Here is a 7,275-nt window from a genome sequence, read left to right as displayed (position 1 = left end):
ACACTAGATCGCGTGTTAGGTTGAGGTCGTTTCGGCCCCAAGGCCTCTAATCATTCGCTTTACCGGATGAGACTCGTACGAGCACCAGCTATCCTGAGGGAAACTTCGGAGGGAACCAGCTACTAGATGGTTCGATTAGTCTTTCGCCCCTATACCCAGCTCCGACGATCGATTTGCACGTCAGAATCGCTACGGACCTCCATCAGGGTTTCCCCTGACTTCGTCCTGGCCAGGCATAGTTCACCATCTTTCGGGTCCCAACGTGTACGCTCTAGGTGCGCCTCACCTCGCAATGAGGACGAGACGCCCCGGGAGTGCGGAGGCCGCCGCCCCGTGAAGGGCGGGGAAGCCCCATCCTCCCTCGGCCCGCGCAAGGCGAGACCTTCACTTTCATTACGCCTTTAGGTTTCGTACAGCCCAATGACTCGCGCACATGTTAGACTCCTTGGTCCGTGTTTCAAGACGGGTCGTGAAATTGTCCAAAGCTGAAGCGCCGCTGACGGGAGCGATTATTCCGCCCGAGAGCATCCCGAGCCAACAGCGGCGCGGGTCCGGGGCCGGGCCAGGTAGGTCCGTCATCCGGGAAGAACCGCGCGCGCTTGCCGGGAGCCCGAGCGCCCAAAGGGGCGAATCGACTCCTCCAGATATACCGCCGAGCAGCCAGCCAGGACACCGGGGCTCTGCCCAACAGACGCGAACCGAGGCCCGCGGAAGGACAGGCTGCGCACCCGGGCCGTAGGCCGGCACCCAGCGGGTCGCGACGTCCTACTAGGGGAGAAGTGCGGCCCACCGCACACCGAACGGCCCCACCCCGCGGCGAGTGGAAAGGCAACCGGACACGACCCCGCCGCGGATTGCTCCGCGCGGGCGGCCGGCCCCATCTGCCGAGGGCGGGGGCCAGTGGCCGGATGGGCGTGAATCTCACCCGTTCGACCTTTCGGACTTCTCACGTTTACCCCAGAACGGTTTCACGTACTTTTGAACTCTCTCTTCAAAGTTCTTTTCAACTTTCCCTCACGGTACTTGTTCGCTATCGGTCTCGTGGTCATATTTAGTCTCAGATGGAGTTTACCACCCACTTGGAGCTGCACTCTCAAGCAACCCGACTCGAAGGAGAGGTCCCGCCGACGCTCGCACCGGCCGCTACGGGCCTGGCACCCTCTACGGGCCGTGGCCTCATTCAAGTTGGACCTTGGGCTCGGCGCGAGGCGTCGGGGTAGTGGACCCTCCCAAACACCACATGCCACGACAGGCGGCAGCCTGCGGGGTTCGGTGCTGGACTCTTCCCTGTTCGCTCGCCGCTACTGGGGGAATCCTTGTTAGTTTCTTTTCCTCCGCTTAGTAATATGCTTAAATTCAGCGGGTAGTCTCGCCTGCTCTGAGGTCGTTGTACGAGGTGTCGCACGCCACACCGCCAGCCGGCTGTGCACGCTACCGAGAAAGTACCGGTATGCGAACCGCCAGGCGACGGGCGCGCATCGCACGTTTAAGGAGACGCGGCCGGCCACACAGGCGACCACGACACTCCCACGTCTCCGAAGCGGGACAAACGCCGCGCGCTTCAGTATACGTAGCCGACCCTCAGCCAGACGTGGCCCGGGAACGGAATCCATGGACCGCAATGTGCGTTCGAAACGTCGATGTTCATGTGTCCTGCAGTTCACATGTCGACGCGCAATTTGCTGCGTTCTTCATCGACCCACGAGCCGAGTGATCCACCGTCCTGGGTGATCTTTTCCTTTTCAGTCTCCCACTGTCTCTTTCAAGACAGTAGCATTTGCGGGACTGAGGCGTCTGACGGCCCCTGTTCCACTATTTTTTTTGTGTCCAACGGCCTCACAGCCGATGGGCGTCGTACGGCTCCACACCGGAGCGGACAGGCACTCGGGCGAACGTCATTCAAAACCGGCGCCAGGCGCCAGGTACCGCAGGCCAGCCGCTCCAGAGCTTCAGCGCTCGTACCACACAACAACAACAACAACAACACTTCCGCTAGTTTTGAGAGGCACGCGTGGTTCCGCACGCGGCGCACGGCCACTGCCGTACAGGTAGCGTGTTGCGCGACACGACACGCACATCGAAAGACATGCAGTCTAGTCGGTAATGATCCTTCCGCAGGTTCACCTACGGAAACCTTGTTACGACTTTTACTTCCTCTAAATGATCAAGTTTGGTCATCTTTCCGGTAGCATCGGCAACGACAGAGTCGATGCCGCGTACCAGTCCGAAGACCTCACTAAATCATTCAATCGGTAGTAGCGACGGGCGGTGTGTACAAAGGGCAGGGACGTAATCAACGCGAGCTTATGACTCGCGCTTACTGGGAATTCCTCGTTCATGGGGAACAATTGCAAGCCCCAATCCCTAGCACGAAGGAGGTTCAGCGGGTTACCCCGACCTTTCGGCCTAGGAAGACACGCTGATTCCTTCAGTGTAGCGCGCGTGCGGCCCAGACATCTAAGGGCATCACAGACCTGTTATTGCTCAATCTCGTGCGGCTAGAAGCCGCCTGTCCCTCTAAGAAGAAAAGTAATCGCTGACAGCACGAAGGATGTCACGCGACTAGTTAGCAGGCTAGAGTCTCGTTCGTTATCGGAATTAACCAGACAAATCGCTCCACCAACTAAGAACGGCCATGCACCACCACCCACCGAATCAAGAAAGAGCTATCAATCTGTCAATCCTTCCGGTGTCCGGGCCTGGTGAGGTTTCCCGTGTTGAGTCAAATTAAGCCGCAGGCTCCACTCCTGGTGGTGCCCTTCCGTCAATTCCTTTAAGTTCAGCTTTGCAACCATACTTCCCCCGGAACCCAAAAGCTTTGGTTTCCCGGAGGCTGCCCGCCGAGTCATCGGAGGAACTGCGGCGGATCGCTGGCTGGCATCGTTTATGGTTAGAACTAGGGCGGTATCTGATCGCCTTCGAACCTCTAACTTTCGTTCTTGATTAATGAAAACATACTTGGCAAATGCTTTCGCTTCTGTTCGTCTTGCGACGATCCAAGAATTTCACCTCTAACGTCGCAATACGAATGCCCCCGCCTGTCCCTATTAATCATTACCTCGGGTTCCGAAAACCAACAAAATAGAACCGAGGTCCTATTCCATTATTCCATGCACACAGTATTCAGGCGGGCTTGCCTGCTTTAAGCACTCTAATTTGTTCAAAGTAAACGTGCCGGCCCACCGAGACACTCACAAAGAGCACCCTGGTAGGATTTAAACGGGGTCCGCCTCGGGACGCGAAAGCACCCCTTCGGCTCGCCCCACCGGCAGGACGTCCCACGATACATGCCAGTTAAACACCGACGGGCGGTGAACCAACAGCGTGGGACACAAATCCAACTACGAGCTTTTTAACCGCAACAACTTTAATATACGCTATTGGAGCTGGAATTACCGCGGCTGCTGGCACCAGACTTGCCCTCCAATAGATACTCGTTAAAGGATTTAAAGTGTACTCATTCCGATTACGGGGCCTCGGATGAGTCCCGTATCGTTATTTTTCGTCACTACCTCCCCGTGCCGGGAGTGGGTAATTTGCGCGCCTGCTGCCTTCCTTGGATGTGGTAGCCGTTTCTCAGGCTCCCTCTCCGGAATCGAACCCTGATTCCCCGTTACCCGTTACAACCATGGTAGGCGCAGAACCTACCATCGACAGTTGATAAGGCAGACATTTGAAAGATGCGTCGCCGGTACGAGGACCGTGCGATCAGCCCAAAGTTATTCAGAGTCACCAAGGCAAACGGACCAGACAAGCCAATCCGATTGGTTTTGATCTAATAAAAGCGTCCCTTCCATCTCTGGTCGGGACTCTGTTTGCATGTATTAAGCTCTAGAATTACCACAGTTATCCAAGTAACGTGGGTACGATCTAAGGAACCATAACTGATTTAATGAGCCATTCGCGGTTTCACCTTAATGCGGCTTGTACTGAGACATGCATGGCTTAATCTTTGAGACAAGCATATGACTACTGGCAGGATCAACCAGGGAGCTGCGTCAACTAGAGCTGAGCAGCCGGCCGCCCGGGAGTGTGTCCCGGGGGCCCGCGCGAACACGCAAGCGTCCGCTCAATTATTCTGCAAACAGGAGGAGGCCGAGCTCCCCTGCACGATACACCTCGAAACCCTCTCAGGTCCCGGCGGCGCGCAGCGCCGTCCTAGGTACTTGGTCGGTTTCGAGAGAGGCGCAATCGCCCGGAGTTAGGCGAGTAGACGGTTTTAGTGAGAACACCCTTGCTCCCAACTGAGCTTGCCGCTGCCGACAGAGGCCCGGGAGCGTGCTGTCGTGGCATTGCCGGCGGGAGACAACACGCGCCACCTATGGTGACCGGCAGCTCCAACGCCAGCGCCACACAAGGGCAAAGCCCCACTTGGGTGCAGAAGCGAACTCTCCCAGCACAGCGCACGCGCCAACACGTCCGCACAACTGCGATACAAACCACCTGCGAGAACCGCTGGGGCGACCGAGCAGCAGACGGCGTCGCGGCGCCGAGTGCCAGGCGGCGGCGCATCCTCAACGCACACAGTCCTCAATCAGACCAGCACACTGCAGATGTCCACCGCGCTTCGCACCGGGCTCGGCTGAACCAACTTTGGCCGCCAGGCGCCGCGTGCAGGGTGCGCCGCAGCGTAGCTGCGCCGCCTGCCGGGCCCGTCGGCTGGCGCTCCTGCCACTCGGCGCCCCCCACCAGCCGCCTGTTGCGCGTGCGCCCACGCAGCGCGCGGCCAACACGCCGGGCGGCCCCCCTTCACCGGCCGGGAACAGTCCCACCAAGCCACCGCCGCGTATCGCTTCATACCCACATGGGCCTAGTCACGTGTGTGGATGTGGCGGGTACCGCTGAAACAACCGGTTAATAGCTGTACCGATCGTCGCCATCACAGATTCACCTCCAGCGTGAACAACCGCTCAACAACGGATTTCCAGTTCATTTGCGTATCTTGGGCAGTAAACGTAGATGTCCACCTACATTTGCGAATTCAACAATTCTTGCATGCCAGGATGTCATGTGTCACGACACGCTACATCAGACCACATACACACTGCGACATGTGCAGAAGAGAACACGTGGAAGGTGGCCCGCGCACGTATGCGATGTCCCTTCCGCGATCCACTGTCAACCGGCATCTGCGGCATGTCCCAGATATGGAACGCGGTCCACCAGGGTAGCACTTTGTGTGAGGCAATACGACAAAGTCGGAATACACGCGTCACTACATCAGACGGCTCACGCTGACCTGACCTGACCTGACTCACCGCACCACCACCCCCAGCGACCCAGGGTGACATACAATGCGTTCGTACGTTCCTCCCACACGCCTCTACGGCGTACCACAGTGCAACCTAGCTGTTATTGGGAGACGAGACAAGTAGCATCGAGCACATCATATGGAAATTGAGATTCGACACCGTTGGGCACAGCCAGCGTACGGTCACACGTATCACACTACTTCACTCTGTACGTAACGACCGATGATCGGTACAGCGTGTGGGTTACGCGTACGACATCAGCGGACAATGGACACAGACCATACCACGACGTACACTGAGGGCGTCGACATCTGAATGCAACTGAACAGCTGCGAGGCTCATTTAACACTCAAACGCCAGACCGACCAGCTTGAGAGGACAGAGACACAAAGAGGGGGACAGAGGGAGGGGGGGGGGGGGCGATATAGTCCTATTGCAGTACAATTGACAGTGGATAGCGGGAATATGTGGAAAGTAAGCAACACTCGCAAGACATCTACATGAGGATAACAACGACACCAGAGATTCCGAGCAGTGAACTATGTTAGGCAAAGGGACAACGTGGGTTAGGTTAAGGGACAACGTGGGTTAGGTTAAGGGACAACGTGGGTTAGGTTAAGGGACAACGTGGGTTAGGTTAAGGGACAACGTGGGTTAGGTTAAGGGACAACGTGGGTTAGGTTAAGGGACAACGTGGGTTAGGTTAAGGGACAACGTGGGTTAGGTTAAGGGACAACGTGGGTTAGGTTAAGGGACAACGTGGGTTAGGTTAAGGGACAACGTGGGTTAGGTTAAGGGACAACGTGGGTTAGGTTAAGGGACAACGTGGGTTAGGTTAAGGGACAACGTGGGTTAGGTTAAGGGACAACGTGGGTTAGGTTAAGGGACAACGTGGGTTAGGTTAAGGGACAACGTGGGTTAGGTTAAGGGACAACGTGGGTTAGGTTAAGGGACAACGTGGGTTAGGTTAAGGGACAACGTGGGTTAGGTTAAGGGACAACGTGGGTTAGGTTAAGGGACAACGTGGGTTAGGTTAAGGGACAACGTGGGTTAGGTTAAGGGACAACGTGGGTTAGGTTAAGGGACAACGTGGGTTAGGTTAAGGGACAACGTGGGTTAGGTTAAGGGACAACGTGGGTTAGGTTAAGGGACAACGTGGGTTAGGTTAAGGGACAACGTGGGTTAGGTTAAGGGACAACGTGGGTTAGGTTAAGGGACAACGTGGGTTAGGTTAAGGGACAACGTGGGTTAGGTTAAGGGACAACGTGGGTTAGGTTAAGGGACAACGTGGGTTAGGTTAAGGGACAACGTGGGTTAGGTTAAGGGACAACGTGGGTTAGGTTAAGGGACAACGTGGGTTAGGTTAAGGGACAACGTGGGTTAGGTTAAGGGACAACGTGGGTTAGGTTAAGGGACAACGTGGGTTAGGTTAAGGGACAACGTGGGTTAGGTTAAGGGACAACGTGGGTTAGGTTAAGGGACAACGTGGGTTAGGTTAAGGGACAACGTGGGTTAGGTTAAGGGACAACGTGGGTTAGGTTAAGGGACAACTTGAGTTAGGTTAAGGGACAACTTGAGTTAGGTTAAGGGACAACTTGAGTTAGGTTAAGGGACAACTTGAGTTAGGTTAAGGGACAACTTGAGTTAGGTTAAGGGACAACTTGAGTTAGGTTAAGGGACAACTTGAGTTAGGTTAAGGGACAACTTGAGTTAGGTTAAGGGACAACTTGAGTTAGGTTAAGGGACAACTTGAGTTAGGTTAAGGGACAACTTGAGTTAGGTTAAGGGACAACTTGAGTTAGGTTAAGGGACAACTTGAGTTAGGTTAAGGGACAACTTGAGTTAGGTTAAGGGACAACTTGAGTTAGGTTAAGGGACAACTTGAGTTAGGTTAAGGGACAACTTGAGTTAGGTTAAGGGACAACTTGAGTTAGGTTAAGGGACAACTTGAGTTAGGTTAAGGGACAACTTGAGTTAGGTTAAGGGACAACTTGAGTTAGGTTAAGGGACAACTTGAGTTAGG

General features: G+C 55.4%; 2 non-coding genes across 2 annotated transcripts; both read right to left on the bottom strand.

Moving 5' to 3' along the window:
* Positions 1–1,575: 1,575 nt before the first annotated feature.
* On the bottom strand, positions 1,576–1,730 carry LOC126327701 (5.8S ribosomal RNA). The gene has a single exon (XR_007561390.1). It is a non-coding gene; the product is annotated as a 5.8S ribosomal RNA (ribosomal RNA).
* Positions 1,731–2,101: 371 nt separating this feature from the next.
* On the bottom strand, positions 2,102–3,992 carry LOC126327694 (small subunit ribosomal RNA). Its single transcript, XR_007561385.1, has one exon. It is a non-coding gene; the product is annotated as a small subunit ribosomal RNA (ribosomal RNA).
* Positions 3,993–7,275: the final 3,283 nt, after the last annotated feature.

This window comes from Schistocerca gregaria, unplaced genomic scaffold, assembly GCF_023897955.1.
Source record: "Schistocerca gregaria isolate iqSchGreg1 unplaced genomic scaffold, iqSchGreg1.2 ptg001057l, whole genome shotgun sequence".
Lineage (NCBI taxonomy): Eukaryota > Metazoa > Arthropoda > Insecta > Orthoptera > Acrididae > Schistocerca > Schistocerca gregaria.
The sequence above is the reverse complement of the archived record's forward strand: the minus strand, read 5'-3'. Positions and strand labels throughout refer to the sequence as shown.